Here is an 18634-nt window from a genome sequence, read left to right as displayed (position 1 = left end):
AACTATTTTTTAGGGATGGCAGCCCCATGCAGAAACTGCCCCATAAAGCGTGGTTGCCTCAAGCAATGCAAAATCAATTGTAGATTCTTTCTGTTCTTCTTTTTTCAGAGCACACATAAATACAAACCAAAAAACACAGGTGACCAAAGCTTTATAAGGCGAATTTTCATGCCAATTCAGCTGCTAAAAGCATTTCACTGTTGTAGACATTCCATGGCTGCAACAAGACAAAGTTTACACTCATATAGCAATGGATAATCATGATGGCTTTCATGGGAAACCAAGTTTGTAATGTAGATGCTATTGAATTCACCTGTTGCCTCATGCAACATAGAAGTTGCCTCATAGAGCACTGCAGACATACACTGCTGCTCTACACAGCAAACACATAACTTCCTTGCTCCAAGAAGCATAAACTTGCAAACGAGAGAACACTTTCTTTGATTTCAAATTATCATTTCAGAATAACAACAGATATATCTCAACATATCTTGCATTGATGAAGAGTTATGGAGCTTCGAATGTTATGAGCTCTAATTCATCATTTTCTTGGCTACAAATCCTTTCAAATTACTACTAACTCGAGTCCGTGCATTCAACACCTATCCATAATACATATTCTCTGCCACATACCCAATTTCAGATGTAGAGATCCTTTACTTCCATTCTTCTCTCCTGGCAGGAAGCCTCGCGCAAACAACTCACATACATCACTCTCAACACGACAAAGAAAAGCCCTTTGTTGTCTCTCACACATATCCATACATCAGAATAGATCTACATACTTTGTGCCCCACGAAGCAGTAGAAAAAAACAAGAAAAAAGGAAGACTCTTATTGCCATCATCTGAAAACTAAGAACTCGCATCAGCCAATTAGCTTCAACAGCCCTATCATCATACTCCACGGCTCCGATAACTTCAGCTGCACGGCCTCTTTCTTCAGATTTCTCCCTTCTCTTTAGACTGCAAGATTCTTCTCTGTGTGTGCGTGTGTAATACGCTTATTGTCTTGTGTAGAACCCTTCTCCCCCTCTCTTTTTTTTTTTTAAACTCCTCACGTTTTTGCTTTTTTCCCCTATTCTACCAAGCTGCCCCCTATTTCTCCTCAGTTACAAGATGGCAAACATGCCCCTTACCACATAAAATTCCACTTGGGGACTCAAAATCAGAAGCAAGAACACATTTTCTATATGAGGATATCTCTTTTTGCATGAGGCGTGTGTCTCAAAACTGAAATATCACAACCACGTGTCGAGCATGCATGGTACCACTTGGGATGTCCATCTATCAACTCGACTCCCGCTACGGGTAGGTGTTAGAAAGACAAAAAAATGATATTTGCATTTGTTACCCGACTTGACCCCACGCAACATCATGTCCCCGGTCACTCATTTTCACCCACCAACGGGTGCAGAGAGAACGTTTGCATATGTCCCCACCTCAAAGATCTCAATCTCAATCAGCCCCAAGGGCAGTCTCCATGGTCTACACCCTGAAAATTGGGAGCACAACTAGTGAAGACTGAAAAAATCGAGACTAATAAATAGGCCAACAAGAAAGTGCCAAAAATACCAAATCCTGGACAGCAAATCTGTCCGACTGCAGTATACCATCTGCCTGACACATCAGCTGCCACGTGGCACTCCTACTACACTTGTCACCAGCTATACTTGCTGTACCTACTGCTCCTACCTCCAAGTAAACATGTCTGCAAGATTGTTCTCTGTCTTGCAATAGACCAAGGGAATGATCTCATCTAGAATCTTCTCCTAAATGAAATGGCACTAGATCTCAACATGCTTCATCCAAGCATGAAACACAGGATTCCTGGGCAAGGCAATGCAACTCTCATTGTCGCATTGTAGAATAGTAGGACCTCTCTGCAAGCAACCAAGCTCCTCCAAGAGCCAACAAAGCCACACTATCTCACATGTAGTAGAAGATGCGGCCCGATACTCCGCCTCAAACAAAGATAAGGCAACCATGGGTTGCTTCTTGCTACTCCATAAAACAACACCAAGCATCTTTGGCATTTTCACTTAGGGCTCTTGGTTATGACTCTCTTTATGAGTTGTCACACCATGAGCTAGTTGAGGGCCTTTCCTGCTTGAACCTAGCTCGCAATGTCTATACAGCCATGTCAGCTCGGAAAGCAACATCGTACCCCTTTCCCTTAGCAGTCCATACATCGTGCTAGAGCGTCTCTTAGATTGATTCATAGTGATCTTTGTGGACCGACATCCACTGTCGCCTTGAACGGCATGTTGTATTTCTTTTTGATAGTGGATGATCATTCTAGAAACATGTGGATATACTTCCTCAAGCATAAGTCAGATGCTTTCACATATTTTTCTACTTAGGTACTGCTGGTTCATAACCAAACTGGACGTCGTGTTGGTTGCATGAGAAGTGATAGCGGTGGTAAGTTTATCTCCCACGAGTTTTCTGAGTTTCTACAACAGCATGGCATCTCTTGCCAGCTCACCTCTACCAACTCCCCCTCTCAAAATGGAGTTGTAGAGCATAAGAACCGAACAGTCATGGAAATGGCACACTCTATGTTGTTTGCAGCAGAGCTCCCTGAGTGCCTTTGGGTCGAGGCTATTAACACTACGGTGTACATCCTCAACCGCTGCCCAACTGCGGCTCTTCCTCGAAAGGCCCCATATGAGGCATTCTTTGGCTCTCGGCCTGTTATTTCCCACTTTAGAGTCTTTGGGTGTCGTGTCTACACACACGCCTGATGATAAGATAGGAAAGCTCACTCCCCGAGCTGATCTCCTTATTTTTTTCAGATATTCCTCTGAAGGAAAAGCCTATCATTTGTTCGATCCTCGGACAAATAAGGTGATTGTTTGAAGGGACGCCATTTTTTACGAGAGGGATATCGTGCAGTCCTCTGTACCGGATTCCAATCAGATTCCTCCTTCCACATCATCGAAGATCATGCCTACTGAACCTAGTCTACTTCCCGCTCCTGACATTCCTGCAGATTCTTTAACTCCTAGGCCCCCTCCACGAGACCTGTTACCTCGTTGGTAGCAACACACCATGTGGGATTTAGGGATCTTACCACCGGATTCCACTCCAGAGAGACCTAGAAGATCTACCCGGCTTCTCCTCAAGCATCATTTGCCTCGTTGTTTACAATTGATTACATAGCGCATTCTGAGCCGAATACAGGCAAGAGGCTCTTCAACACCCTCAATGGTGAGAGGCCATGGAGAAGCTAGAGTATTGACCAAAATGAGACTTGGACATTGGTGGATCATCTGAGCCACAAGAAAGTCATCGGAACAAAGTGGATTTTTAGGACCAAGCTAAAAGCTAACAGAACTTTAGACAAGTACAAGGCTCACCTTGTAATGCAAGGGTTTCGACAAAAGCATGGCATTGATTATGAAGAGACCTTTGCCCCGACTGCGTGGTTGACATCTTTCCAGTTGCTTCTCGCGCTAACCACTCACCACGGTTGGCTGATACATCAGATGGATGTCAAGAGTGCCTTCCTGAATGGTTATCTCAAAGAGGAAGTCTCTGTGGAGCAGCCATCGGGCTTTCCTTCTAGAAACTCGCAAGATAAGGTATTCCGCTTGCAGAAAGCTCTTTATGGGCAAAAGCAAGCATCGCGATCTTGGTTCCATGGGATAGATGAGTTCTTACAAACTCACAAATACCATTCTACCCCTTATGATCCGAACTTATATGTTCAATCTACTGCAAAGAGAGTCAGCTATATCTTGTTGTACGTTGATAACTTACTCATCACAAGCTTAGATTTTGCTGCCATCACAAAAATTAAGGCAAAACTTAGTGCTACCTTTGAGATGATAGACCTTGGTTTGTTGTCTTATTTCTTGGGGATGGAGGTAGTTCAATCTGGGGGCTATATTTTTGTGTCCCAACATAAGTACGCACTTCAACTTGTGGAATAGTACACTACGGATCTGACATGGCCAATCGCCACGCCTCTTGATCCTACTATCCACTTGTTGAAGGATACCCTAGGTCAATCCTTCGATGCACACACCTATCACTCTGTTATAGGGAAACTTCTTTGGTTGATTCATACTAGGCCAAATTTAGCTTAGTTAGTTAGTATACCCAATCACTATTTCACAGCACCTAGGATGTTACATTGGATTGCATGTCTTCATGTGTTGCTTTATTTAGGGTGTACTTATTCTTATGGCCTGACATATGGTTCTGGTTCATGTTTGTAAGGGTACACTGATTTTGATTGGGCAGGAGATCCTAATACTCGGCGTTCCCATGGCACCTACCTCTTTACCTTGGGCACAACTCCCATTTCCTGGTCTAGTCGTAAACAAGAGACGATGACGACTTCCACGGCCAAGGCTGAGTATAGGGCTCTCTTCGATAGCATCACCGAGGCCATCTACCTGAGGAGTTTACTAGCGGCGCTTCATTTTCCTTGTGACTCTCCCAGCGTTGTCTACTACAACAACCACAGTGCCATTGCCCTTGCAGGAAATCCGATCATCACACCAAGGACGCGGTATATGGGAGTCCACTTCCACTTTTCCATAGAGCAAGTTGAGCTAGGCACTATCAGCCTAGAGTTTGTGCCTTCATCAAATAATTTTGCACACATCTTGACCAAAGCGATCAACCAGCCAATACACGTGCTACCCAGGATCGACTTGGGTACACTCTCCACTACTTCAAATTGACGGGAAGAGGGTGCTTCTCTCTTGCTTTCCCTTCCAGTTTGAGAGGGGGCGGCTTCTTCTCTTGATAGTGACAGTGATGTTTACAATTTTTAGACATTCATTTATTATTTTATATTGTATTACGAACATTTGTAACTTCATCCACACTGTCAGGATGATATGATTGTAAAAGGATGCTTGGGCAAGTGGACAATTCCCCTACGAGGGCACTGTCCAAGTGGCACCATTGTATAGCATTTTGCGCGAGCATAACATCTTGCATCTCCCTTCACATTACCTCATGCATTAGCATTCTATTCATGTAAACATGCATCTGTGCACATTTATCCCTTTTCGGTCTTTTGGAGTGGTCAACTCTGGATCCACTATATTCGTGACATTGCACATGGCAGTCTCCAAGGCAATTTTTCCCTTGCTTGCTTGCTTTGCTTATCTTGCTTGCTTCACTTATTTGCTATACCCACACCTTAGTCATTTTCCTTCTTCACCGACACCCACTAATGGTAGGGATAGTATACTTGATTTGTGAAAGTCTTAGGTCTCACCATCCCTTATCACTCTCGCGTATTGAGACACGGATACTCAACAAGACGAAAATTGATTTACAACCCTTATTTAATGCTAAATCTATCAAATCTAAAAAGCTCTCAAAACAAAAAAAAAGTCCATAGTTGATTCCATCCACCTTTGTAGGGCTTGGTAGGCCATTGGGCAGCCGACGTGCACCCTTTGTCCAATGCCCTGTCCTCTTTGGGGTGATCACTTGGGCTCTCTTGGTAAGATAACCATCACCTTTGTAGTCTTAGTAGGCCACTGGACAGCCGACACACACCCTTTGTCTAATGCTCCGGCCGCTTTGGGGTGGGACGCCTTGGGGTAAAAGAAAAGAAAAAGGGCTTGGCTTGCCTTCATACTCATGGCACCATCGTTGGGCCTGAGAGGGGGTGTTGAGCTAAAAATGCATTAGCTTCACTTAAACAACCCCAACACATGCTTAATTAATGAAGTAACCTTGTTTATTTAAAAGAAATGCGTTCCTAGAGAGTGTCTGTGTCCCATAAGCACAAACCCACTTGGGAGGGCCCAAACTTTCTATAAATAGGTACGCTGCCCTCCATTCAGTGAAATATCTCGTTTTTGCAGGTTTCAAATGTTTTCAGCTTGCTGACCATAGCCCTTTCGCAGAGAACATCGCAATCTCAGCTGTCCCTTGCTATCATCTATAATCTGGCACTTGTTTCCAGACTTCCACCCGCAGTTTGCAGCTGTTTACAGCAGAGCGACTCTTGCTGATCACTCTCTAGCTGCCACCTGCTCAGTTTTCTCTCTCCTCCCTACTATCGCTCTGCTGTTTCTCTCTCCTCAGCCTATCGTAGCAGATTTTCTCTCCACTGCCTGCATTTGCAGATTTTCTCTCTCCTATGCCTGCGTTTGTTGTTTTCCTCTCTATACAACCTGCGTTTACTGCACACTCTCTCTCTAGACTGCCATCTACTTCAAGTCCAGCCATACACAAGCTGCGTTTATTGTTGTTCGATATCCGGAGGCTGCCTTTCTACGATTCGGGATCCATTAGGAGTACAACACACTCTCCAACTCATTACCCCTGCCCTGATCCTTGAGACACAAGAGTTCGAGGTTCAGTATTCATTCCCTGCATAGTGTGTTTGTTGCATGAGCATTGTGTATTCAGCAATCATATCACTTCATTTATTTTCTATGTTCATTGTCTTTGAGTTACCCTAATCCTAACTGTGTTCTTTTATCGATCTGTGCTTTGTCGTATGGTTTCTATTTGTGCTTCTATGTTAGGGTATTTCTTTACAAACAGCTCCAGCAAATCAAGTTTAAGCCGAAGAATATGATTCAGCCTTTTTTACTTCGTGTCATGTAGGTATAATACTAACTTTGACACATACAATCCGCCCTTCCAAAGGCTCATCTTGTGGTGACTGTGGTATACAAGCCCCCTTCGAAGTTTTATGGAGTGACCAATACTCTACAGGCTCAGACATATCGACACCTGTCAATTTTCTGCAGATGTCCTCAATGCTACTTGAGCATGAGACGTCTTTGCATTTACAGGGGAGGCTTCCATCACAATCTCGTGGTTCCAATGAGACCCTTACAACTTCAAAGAGGGGTGACAAGGAAAAGAAGTCGAAGAACCAATGTTATCACTATGGTAAGACAGGCATTTGCATAAGGATTGCAAAAAGTTAACGGCTTCATGAAAGGAGGAGGAGCAGAAGAAGAAGCAAGATCCGAACTCCTCCGTTGAGTCATCCAGACTCGAACTCCAATCCTTTGGCCAAGGCATGGATAGGATCATCTTCTTCAAATCACGAGGAGGACTTCACAACCCCTCCTGCTTTCTAGTCCAAGTGATGTGGTCATCCCTCGCAACTCTCCAATGCCAAAGTAGGAGTGTCAGGGGGTGGTGAGATAGGGCAAGTGAGCCTCATCTATTCAAGTATATAGGTACACATGTTCTCTCATGAGGACATATATTTTTGAAACCTCACTTAACGTGTGGATTAATTTTTAATCACATGGTTAAGTAAATGTTGCACATGTGAGGTGTAACTAGGATTAGAGTAAATTCACGAGCTCGGGACCCAAGGAAATCACGGGAATCAGGATGTCAAAGGCAAAAGTTGCTATCAGTTATGTTGCACAGGTACTTGGTGGTATCTGGTGCCAATTGGTGACCTAACGCCAATCTGATGATTAAAGATGGCATAGAGATACTTGGGGATGGAAGATGCCTAGCCAATTTGATTATTGGCCAGTCTGATTATTTTTCAGGGCACAGAAATCATTATTAGATTAATTTTTAGTATTTAAAGATTGAAAATTAATATTTAATTATGACTAATGCTCGAAAAACCATTTGGGAAGGTTACCACTTATCAAAAAAGCCCATGCAAGACTAAAAAACGTCTTTAGAGGCTGGAGAGAGGCATTTTTAGTCTATTCAGCCTGCAAGAGAGAGGGAGGAGATGCTGCTGGTCTGATTTGCAGCCATTGGAGAACCTTCTGAGGCAACCAGTGGCAGGAGAAGACCAATCAATAGCAGGTGACAGCATCTACAAGCTGTTGAGACAAGGTAGCGGCAGTAAATGACTGATTTTCTTCAGTTTTTTGCATCTACAAGCTGTTGTGGCTAGGCAGCAACTGCATTTAATTGAATTTCAGTCATTCTTCTAGACAAAACTCTGAATTTTCTCTCTCTATATCTTTCTCTCTCATCTCCCAACCATTTCACAGCCTTCCTCCAAAGATCTCAACATTTGGATCCTTGGAGGCTAAGAAATTGCAAATTTCTTTGCTGTAAACCCTAATTTACAATAGAAATTAGGTTTAGCAGCAGCCTCGAGAAGCATGCCAAAAATTGGGACTTGGATTTTTTAGGGCTGAAGGTGAATTTCAGCTAAATTCAAGTGGGAGACTAGGCAACCATTGAATTTGGAGCATTTCCATCGTCTATGAAATGGGTAAAGGCCAATTAAGTGTCCGAATCAAGGGGCAAATCAGATTGAAGACTTGCTAGTCACTTTGGACAGCAAGGGGTGTTTGGATTGCGAAGGGGATCAAGAAAATCCCATTGCAAATCAACTTTTTCTTTGATAAAGCTAAAGAAGTACCAAAAGGGGTGTCAATTTTGGGGCCAATCGGGTATGCATTGTCCAAGATCAGTAGGTAAATTTGTATTTTCAGATTCCAAAGAGAGACCTCCCTAAAGTATTGATGAAGTCTAGTAGGTTCAAATCTTGGAGCTCGGAATGACTTCCAAGTTCATGATGGGCCGTTACTTGACAAAGAGTAGGATTGACTCCTAGTCTAATCTCACATAAGGGGACACTTTGGTGATCTTGGCGAAAGGCGGAAAATCCATGGTCATGTATGTTCATAGGCATTTTTGATAGAATGGTCTTGTGTACTACTGTGAGACATTGTTGATAGACACACAAATCTATTATGACTCTTCTCTATTTTTCAAGTTTTGGTACGATCAACATCAACCTTAAGTTCTCTCCCAGGCACCTTGGTGGTGGCTTGATCACCCACTGCTTGGGTATTCATGGTTCCATTCTGGTGGTTCTTTGTTGTATGGCCTTTGATGAGTCATTATCGTTGTATAATTGTATTGTCAAATCACCCATGATCTGAGAGAGGGTGTTAGTAGTATGTCAACTCATGTGTGAGTCTGTGCATGCCAAATTGGGTTGGGTACATATCAAATAGACACATGACTTGTCTCTATATGACTAAGGTGTGAAACAAACCCAAATCTTCATGAAAGATGGATGCAAAGTATATGAATCAGTACATAGACATGCAAGTCCAGTCCCATAGGCATACAGTTTAAATACTATCACTATTAGACTTTCTAGGAGTTTTCAACCTTTAGACATGCATCCACATGACAACGAGCTAAGATCCTCTCTTCTTTCCTAAGATCTCAAGTCCAGAGTACCTTTTGGACAACTTTGTCACAAAGAATGTAATTTTCTCATAGTTTCATCGCGAGGAATCCCTCTATCAGGACTATACAGGACAATTGTCTAAGTGAATGCTTTGTGAAATTGGGCTCAAATATTGGCTGTCATTTTTAGGGTTTGGTTGGCTAAAGTTTTCATGTGCATTTTTGAACACTCTACAATTGGTTGGACCTTGAAGGGAAAAAGGCCGCTATGCACCTGTGGACTACTTATGCCACATGAAATCGCTGAAATCAAGCATTCTATCACAGGAAATGCATACGAAAATTAGGGAAATGCAAAGCAACACCTAATGGAATGCATATTGCAGGGATCACAACAATTGCTCTTTATTTTTGGGCATGGATTGTTATTTTGTTATGGTAGCAATATAGACCTAAAGTGTAGGTCTGAATTTGCTCTATTTGGCAGTCAATTGGATGCCCGAAGGTCAAGACAAAGCGTTGGGATTGATACATGACTAGAGCTGAGGCATGGTTCCGAATCAAATCAGTTTGGAGTTGAGCTTTGCATGAATTATGAATTGTTTCCAATGCACAACAATGTGGGACCAAATTTGCACCTCTGATGTCAACTTTGAGAGTCAGTTGGACCAAGAATAGTATGTATTGAAGTACATTACACTTGTTAGAGCATGAATGGACAGATGTGTCACACATTTGATCAAGGTTGGTGATTGAAACTAAGGACACCACGATCAAAATAAGTCTAGGCTGATTCAAGAAAGTGTCAATTTGTGACAGCAAGTCACTAGTGATTATCTAAATAATGATAAAGAAATGCCAAAAGGGGTGCCAACCTTTCGGACCTAGACAATGCAAGAGTATTCCAGCTCTCCTATTTAGTGAGTATTTTGTTTATTTATTGATTTATTTCATGTGTGCACAAGTTATTTTCTAATCACTGTACTTTAGGTTTTTTCAAGGGAGTTTCATAATCTTTCTTTGTTCGCAAATCAAGTTCCCAACCATTAGTTCTGTGACTTTTTTAATGAAGAGAAATTATCTGACTTAATAAGTACCACATTAACAAAATGTATTTAATGTGCTGCCTTGGAAGATGTCAAGAGCAGCACAACTTGTAAGGTATGAACCACCTCACAACTACTCTGACTTGCATTGCCATACTTACTAGTGGTTACACACGCAATTCCGACTCTCATACAATCTTGCTGTCCATGCAACTCTCCCACCACATCATCCGCCCTGTTACCTACCATATAAGCATGTGGATGTAGGCAATGCCCGAGTACAAACAACACGAGAGAGACAGAGAGAGAGAGGGAGAGAGAGAGAATGGTTGTTGGACAATCTCTACTATTTGAGTGCCCTTTAAGTTGTATCTCACACCTTTCATCATTCATTCATTTAGCATTTCTTTATTCATCAATTCCTTCTCCTCCTTTTGTATTCTTGCCTCAATGTGCTCCATAAACCTTGCCATATCTTCACTATGTATGTGGAAAGGATCGATGAAGTGTATAAGAAAGTAAAGCAAGCTCTTCAAAGGTCATAAAAAAGCATAAGAGACCAATAAACCATCAACATAGACATTTAGAGTTTACCTAAGGGTGATTAGGGTCCCTTGCACTTTGAAGAGAAAAGAAACCCTATTCCTAAACTAAGCATGAGGTACTATAAGCCTTTCATGTTAAAAAAAGGATCAATGATGTGGGTAACAAGTTGAACCTACAAACATCACTAGAAGATTCATAATGCATTCCATGTAAGTCTTCTTCAAGCTTTCCAAGGAGATGTGGCTATGCCTAAGAAGTAAAGCTTCATGTCTTGATCTAGAGAAGTTTCAAAATTATTCACCAATGGGTGCAAAGTGGATGGAGAAGGGTGACTTGGCAAATTCACCTCGGTTGGTGCAACTTTACCTAGAGGCATTTTAGCTAGAATCCGCTTTGCTTGGGTCTAAGACAAATATAGTGAAGTCCAAATCTACAACATTGCCTAGAGCTTAAAAGGGGAGTAGCACTTTCATTCCCTCATAAATAGATTGCTGCCAATATTTTGAATTCACTCAATGATGTTGCGCGCTCGTCTAATGTACTGATGGCTAGCAATAGATCTACTTTGGGACTTCTATGATGAGTGCTCATGAGAATCCAGTTGTAACAATTTGTATGGTTACTTTTACTGAAGCTATTTGTTAAGCAAATATTATTTTCTTACGAAAAGCATCCCACAAGAAAAAGATGAAGAAAACCTTGAAACCAAAAGCCAACTTGAACACAAAGGCAAATGCTGGAACTTAGAAACTCAAAAAGGACTGAAAAGCAAAAGCTAGAAACATTACTTTAAGGTGCCATGCTGATTTGCAAAATCAGCTTGACACTAATATAATCAGTTGAAATCATCCCTCTCATTGTAATGTCTTTTACCCTTGCAATGGAGCACAATTGCTGCAGCTGATGTGGTGCATCCGACCAGTTACAATGTGACAGACTGACCCACTACAAGTGGGACTGGAGGTTCACTCCAGCAGTCTGACCATGTGGCTGCCTTCCCCTGTTTCAGGGGCATCCCTTCAGGGCATGGAGACATGCTGGACCCTCCTGCTAATCATTCCCCATTCTACAGAGTGTTGCCTTGTATGTTTTACTTGCAAGTACAGACCACAGAATTCATTTTTGGAGCTAAATTGTCCCACATTTTCAAAGGTTTTACACTCTCTACTTTCATGAAGAGCATGTTCGCTTTCACCAAATCGATTTGTAAGAGTACCTACTGCTACTTCCATAATAAACGTCTTTGCTGTTACATAAGAAACTAGAAGTGCACCTACCTGTCACTTCTGACAATGCAAGCCTTTCTTAAACAACCTTTATTGAAGGGCTTCTGAAAAAAGAAAGCAACCGCTGCAAGGATGCTGCCACTTTGAGATGTATGCATACAGCCATTTCATTTTGCAAACATAGAGCCTTAATAAGTGCCTACCCATGGTGTAGAAATGAATCAGTTACTTGTAAGTTAAGACCTTAGTTTGCACTACAGCTCTTTTCGCCTACTCTGATGCATTATTTTGCTTCGACGCATACCCAAACAGCTAGGTAGAGGTAGCTTAAGAGCCTCTAGATGGTCACCTAAAAGTAGTGTGGTTAGCCTAAGCTAAAGCATCCTCTACATTGTTAATCAAGTTCTTACCACGAAAGAAACTGACACTATTTTTCCTTATACAGATGATCGCCATAAGAGGCCAAAAACTGAGCCCTAAGGAAGCCGAAAAGGGGAGAAAAAGGCGGCAGAAGACAGACCTGCAGAAGAGCATCCCCTCTGTTCTTTCTCTGCCTTTGTACTCTGACAGAAAGCGGAGCGATAGCCTCATACGTGACAGTTCTGTCATCCACAGCAGCGAATCGAGCGAGTCGGCCAAGTACGAAAATCTTCTTCGAAGTTGACAAGAGAAGTTCGCTTGCGTTAACGCAAGTGATCTTACTCTCGAGAGCCCCCTAAATAGACGTACATGTGTGTGTATTTTCATATTTACATATGCAGGCAAGTTTTGTTAAAAAGAATTAACCAAAATAAGAGTAAATGAAGCTACATAAATTGTCATCCTAAGTTCTAACTACAACTCCCTTGCCTTCATTTACATTCATTTATATATATGCATCTGCCAATGGTGATTATGGATGGTCTTTCCTTCTCACATTACACTAGTATTGATAACCCATGTTAGAGCCATGCCACACCTAAGTAAATTTCACTCGCATGAGTTTATATAGTCAAGTTTAATAGCATGTGGCTAGTTTTTTTTTTACCACTATTAACCTTGTGTCAGAACTTTAGGGTGCCTATGGAGTGCCTCTAAAAATGGTGGTACTCCATGAACTTGGAGAAGTCCAAAGACTTGGCAATCATTGATCGGTAGAAATCATGTTCTCTCTCTTAATGACATTTTTCTCTCTCCTCTAAACGTCTCTCTCTCGCCTCAAACACCCTCTCTTTCCTAATTGGCACAAATGGGGTCCTTGAATAGTCAATGTGTAGGTGGCCTTAATGCTTTCAATGTCCCTTTTACTTGTTTAAGTTTGTCAGCTTTGACAATGCTTTTACTTGTTTAAGTTTATTTACTTAGGTCTACCAATCAATGATTACCAAGTCTTTGGACTTCTCCAAGTTCATGGAATACCACCATTTTTAGAGGTACTCCATAAACTCCCTAAAATTCTGACACAAAGTTAATAATGGTCAAATAAACCAACCACACGCTATTAAACTTGACTATATAAACTTTTGCAACTGAAATTCACTTAGGTGTAACTTAGCTCTTAAGCATGGCATAGCCCTCAATAGGCTTCCCCATCAACTATTACAAACATTATTAATTCATGTAGTGATCATACATAGGTGAAGCAACCAATACTCTTGACAAGTTGAGTTACATCCAAGGGACAATGCAACCATTACACTTTACTATTGTAGGAAGGGGATTCACATGTAAAATGAGTATTTGGGCTTACATTGATACTTGCAATCAAGGGCCACCCAAATCCATGATGGTTAACTCTTACATGTGTCCCATTAAAATGTCCATCTTGGTGACTAGCCAAGTGGAGCCAAATCCCTTTTTACAATATACATGGTGCCTCACTATAGCCTATGAGAATGGAACCCTTGACTTGGGTTTATAGCACCGTTTCACTACTGCTTGAGCTAGTGAGTCTTGGTAGAAAGGGGATTTTTGTGTCGGTTCTCACATTGATGTTTTGCTTACATAGCTCTCTGTGTGTGTGTGTGTGTGTGTGTGTGTGTGTGTGTGTGTGTGTGTGTGTGTGTGTGTGTGTGTGTGTGTGTGTGTGTGTGTGTGTGTGTGTGTGTGTGTGTGTGTGTGTGTGTGTGTGTGTGTGTGTGTGTGTGTGTGTGTGTGTGTGTGTGTGTGTGTGTGTGTGTGTGTGTGTGTGTGTGTGTGTGTGTGTGTGTGTGTGTGTGTGTGTGTGTGTGTGTGTGTGTGTGTGTGTGTGTGTGTGTGTGTGTGTGTGTCAGAAGCTTTGGAGCTATTGTGTGACATATAATACTTCCCAATGCATTGCCATTTTACTCTCATCTTTTTCAATGTCAAGTTCTCTTTCCTAGGAGCATATGTTGAGAAAGTGTATCATGCATCAACATTAAATCTTCATACAAGGGGAGCTTAAAATGAAAATTGAAGATGAAATGGGGCTTATTGCATAGCCTAAATCCTAAACAATGGAGTGTTATGCCCTTATGCATCGAAATCCTTTTGGTATGCCCTAAGTATGTTAGCTTGCTATAACCCATCCCTTACTCCAAGTACATAAATCCACTAAGAAACATAGAGCTCATAATAGCCTTGCCCACAAGCTTTTCTCATAACTAAATCCATGGACTTTAATGACAACAAGATATCGCCAAAAGTCATCTCCATAGGATCGATCTTTGAGATATTTGGATGACTACATTATGCATATATACAAATGCGTGTGTGTGCATGCGTGCACACCCATGCTACTATTGCAAGCCATGTAGGCCCATAAAAGATCTAGAGTTGCCTCTTTCTCCCTTTTAGTCTTGATAAGCTTGCAATTGCATGTTCGTAGCACTTACCCAAGTCTCTAAGAGAGAGACATGCATACAAAGAAAGAGACTAAAAGAGATTGAGAGAGGCACTTTCAAACTGTGCATTTGCATTGTATTGTTTGCATGACACCCTAATTTTCACCTAGATAAAAGAAAGACAAAGAAAATGAGCATTCTCATTAGTCTTGGGATTATTTATTTGATTATATGTAGGACCATAAACTTCTCACAAAACCCCCCTCTCAAATTCTAAAAGTCACCCAAATGCACTTTTATGTTCTTTGGCCAAGTTGCACTATATTTCTTTCCCAAATGATCTACCCTTGAGCTTCTTAAAAACAAAAGTACACAATGCATTGCACCAAACAAATAGCTACAAGTTGTAACACACATGCACACATAGGGGATCCCTGAAAATAGAGTGAAAAGTGGATTTATGCAAATGTATGTAAAGTAGAGAGAGAAACAAGAATGACAAGTGTCTCACTTTTTTAATTCCCCTAACATCGAATGCACTTTAACTATTAAAATACCATGCCCTTACAATAAGCAATGCTACAAAAATCACCATAAATGGGTTGAAGAAGAAAGATATTTATCTCCATGAATCTTGAGTTATTTTATACATTTGATACATAATATAAGAAAAGTTATTTGCCTATCATTCCTCATTGATGAAACACAATTCTTGCTATCAAAACTTGTATAATATGATGTTTGGTGAAATCTATAAGGAGCTATAGGGAAATTTACCAAAATATGATTGGGTATTCTAGGAAGTCCAGGAAAAAAAAGAGGTATATTGCAAATTTTTGCATTAAAATGTCACGGGTATTTTGGCACTTCTTTTGAATTTTGGGGGAGTATTTGAGGAATCTCCACAAAAAGTTGACGTATTTTTGTAACTCTTCATTTTTAAGGTAAACATTTTTAATTAAAACATTAGATAAGTAATTGCTTATAACCCTTAAATGCTAAAACAAACTCAGATAGAGCAAGTGCACTTCTTGTTGAGAATTATTCAAGATAAGTGTGGAAGAGAGCCATGAAAGAAGTGAGGAAGAATTGATCATAGGGAGACACATAACTCTTCATTGATCATGGTACTTTTAAATAGGGCTTGAATACAAATGATATGGCTCATTATGGCTCTCAAAAGGTAGTCTTTAAATCATCTCCACCTCTTCTATGAATGTACATGGACCCTCTCCTTTACCTGGGTTCTAGATGACCTCATTGATCACTTTTACTTGACAAATCGCTAACTACATCAATTAAGAATGCTAGAAACATGTATATATATGCACCTATTCTAAGATTCTAAGGTTTTGATCTAGTTTTAATCAACCCTTGTTTTTGAACACTTTCATCGAGGGTAAGTTGTATTGAGTTTGTTTCCTTGCATAATAGTCACCCCCTAATTTTTGCCTATTAGTTTAGAAATGACTCATTACTCATTGGCTATAAAGTCTATACATAGTAGACATTACATTATTTTTAATAAGGTCTTAGAAAAGACTATTCTAATTTCATCAACATCTTGACTTGATTTTTTATTTGCATTTTTAGATGGTGTAGATTATTTAGTATCATTGGGCTTTTCAATTATATCAACATTTACAAAGGAGCCTCATGATGATGTGACATGAGTTATAAGTGATGCCCTCTAACATGCTCTTTAAAAAGTATAAGTAAATGGTCCCAAAATGGAAGTCCTAATGTCTAATCACAAAACACTCTCCTTGAAGCTTTAGAGTTGCCAATTACCCTTCATTGGAGGCCTTGATTCCCCCTTTCTACCATTCTTCTACTCTTCAAATTTTATTAAGAGGTTCCCTTATGCATAGGTCTCAAAGCACATAAGAGACTTTTAACCAATTTCACTTTTATGGGCTTTGCTACATGTACACTTGGAAAGGTGATGTTGGTGCTTATGAAAAGTGCACAATGTCAAAGCTTAGTTGAGGGCTTTGGACAACATTGAATAGCACTTCAGATTGACCTATAAAGCTCCTAAAATGATCAAGTGTAGAGAGAGGTGTTGGGAATTTAGTATAGTTGGTCTCTACATGATGTGGCTACTGCAAGCAAGGAGGAAGAGTTGGCTTGCGATTTAGAGCTATGTCTAATCATGGAAAGGTGACAAATGACCTAGTTGACAATAGGTAGAGTGATTAGAAAAGGCTAGAATGATGAGAAGGCTCGAATACCATGTTCATAATTAGTTAGGATAAATGGAAAGATAGCCATGAAAGAGGCAAAGGTTTCAACATAGACACACATATAACTCTTCATTAACTATAATGTTGTTTAACATGTTTTAAGTAAAATTGATGTGGCTTGTTATGGCTCTCAAAGGGTGATCCCTAACTCATATCCATCTCTAGGATGCACCCCTATAGTCACTCCATGTCCTTTGACTCTCTCACAAAATGCACAAAGGAGAGGATCATATCAATAGGCTAGAACAAGTATGTTCTATTATCTATTAATATGGATTGCTTAAATCTTGGGGATCTTTAGAAAAATGTACCTCCCATCTTTTCGTGATAATCTCCACCATGCATTCTTGGGTAAGGAGACCAAAGAGTGGATCTGACCACTTCCCCTCTCAAGAATAGATTAAGGCTTCCCAGGCCATCCTATTACCTTCTAGAAGAGGGTATCACTATTCTAGTAGTCTTGACCATACTTCTTTGGGCTTTAATTTTAGGTATATTTCCTTGCTACCCTGAATCTTGTATGACTTTTGATAAGCTTCCATATCTAGGGGATCAAGTCAATTTGCAACAATGTTTTCTACTGTTTGTATGAGCAGCCATACAATGCATAAGAGGAGGCCTCTTAAATTTACTCTCATAATTCATGTTGAAGTGAAACTTCATTGTACGTTTGGCCTCCTGCTTTTGATATTTCTGTAGCATCTCCTTAGGATTTTCCTCCTCTTCTTATGGTAAGAGATCGGGGGGATGGAATACTCTATTACTATTTGTGGTTGAGCTTAAAGGGTTTGGATCATGGTTGCATAGCCTTCTTCCTGTCTAGGTCTTCCTCTTTAGCTATTGGTTGGTCTTTTATCTCCCTTGTACCAAACTAACTCTAGTAGATCCATAGGGGATGTCATGACTCCCTTATGTCAACTCTAGCAAGTTTGGTAGATCTACAGGAGATGTCAAGTCTATAGGTGGGTATAGGGCAATGGGAGAGGTCATATGGGGCTACTCAAGTTGTATCAACCTTAGGTTTTAGTAAACCTCATTGATCACCTTATTTGACACATCATTGATTACATGAACTAGGAATACTAACACCTAATCTAAGGTTCTAAGGGTTTAGTGTATCCTTAATCTAGCCATGTTTCTCAAAAATGATCATATAAATCTATTGAATAAGATAACCAAGAGACAGAGTGAAATGAAACCAAGATACTACACTCCTCAAATTTTAGCATTACTACAACTATTCGTATATGAGACTTCAAAAAGAGGCAAAGTCATTATTTCTCATTAACCAAACACAGGTTGCTTCAAACTTATTTGATCATGGAGTTAAATTGTACTCGATACAACTTGTCACTTCTTGTACTTTTCTAATAGAGGCCCAAAATAGATGAAAGGTGCCTTAATCATGACCATTCTCCAAAGCAGAACATTAACTATCACGAAATGGATATGATTTATCCAAAATCACAAGACTTAGCAAACCAACTACCTTGTCTTGGGCACTAGACACACACCTCATCGAGGATTTTCCATGTGAACAAATAGTATTCAATTTAGGGAAAATTCCTCACAATTAGAGAAGACAATAGCTCTCTTTCACTTTGAACAATACTTATTGACCCAATTAGCCACCTTTTAGAAAAGAAAAACCTTGTCAATGAGT

At 40.5% G+C, this 18634-nt stretch overlaps 1 protein-coding gene across 2 annotated transcripts in view; it reads right to left on the bottom strand.

The window, feature by feature from the left end:
- LOC148010529 (uncharacterized) overlaps positions 1-12657 on the bottom strand; it is a 90126-nt gene extending 77469 nt beyond the window's left edge. The window contains exon 1 of one of the 2 annotated variants that reach the window (XM_087672038.1): positions 12463-12657. The gene's annotated coding sequence lies outside the window, so the exon portion shown is untranslated. Of the gene's footprint in view, positions 1-11993; positions 12098-12462 lie in introns of those variants that run through there. The other variant, XM_087672040.1, reaches the window with a different exon arrangement.
- Positions 12658-18634: the final 5977 nt, after the last annotated feature.

This window comes from Lygodium microphyllum, chromosome 29, assembly GCF_053477565.2.
Source record: "Lygodium microphyllum isolate KBCC chromosome 29, Lygodium_microphyllum_v1.1.10, whole genome shotgun sequence".
NCBI classification, from domain to species: Eukaryota; Viridiplantae; Streptophyta; class Polypodiopsida; order Schizaeales; family Lygodiaceae; genus Lygodium; species Lygodium microphyllum.
The sequence above is the reverse complement of the archived record's forward strand: the minus strand, read 5'-3'. Positions and strand labels throughout refer to the sequence as shown.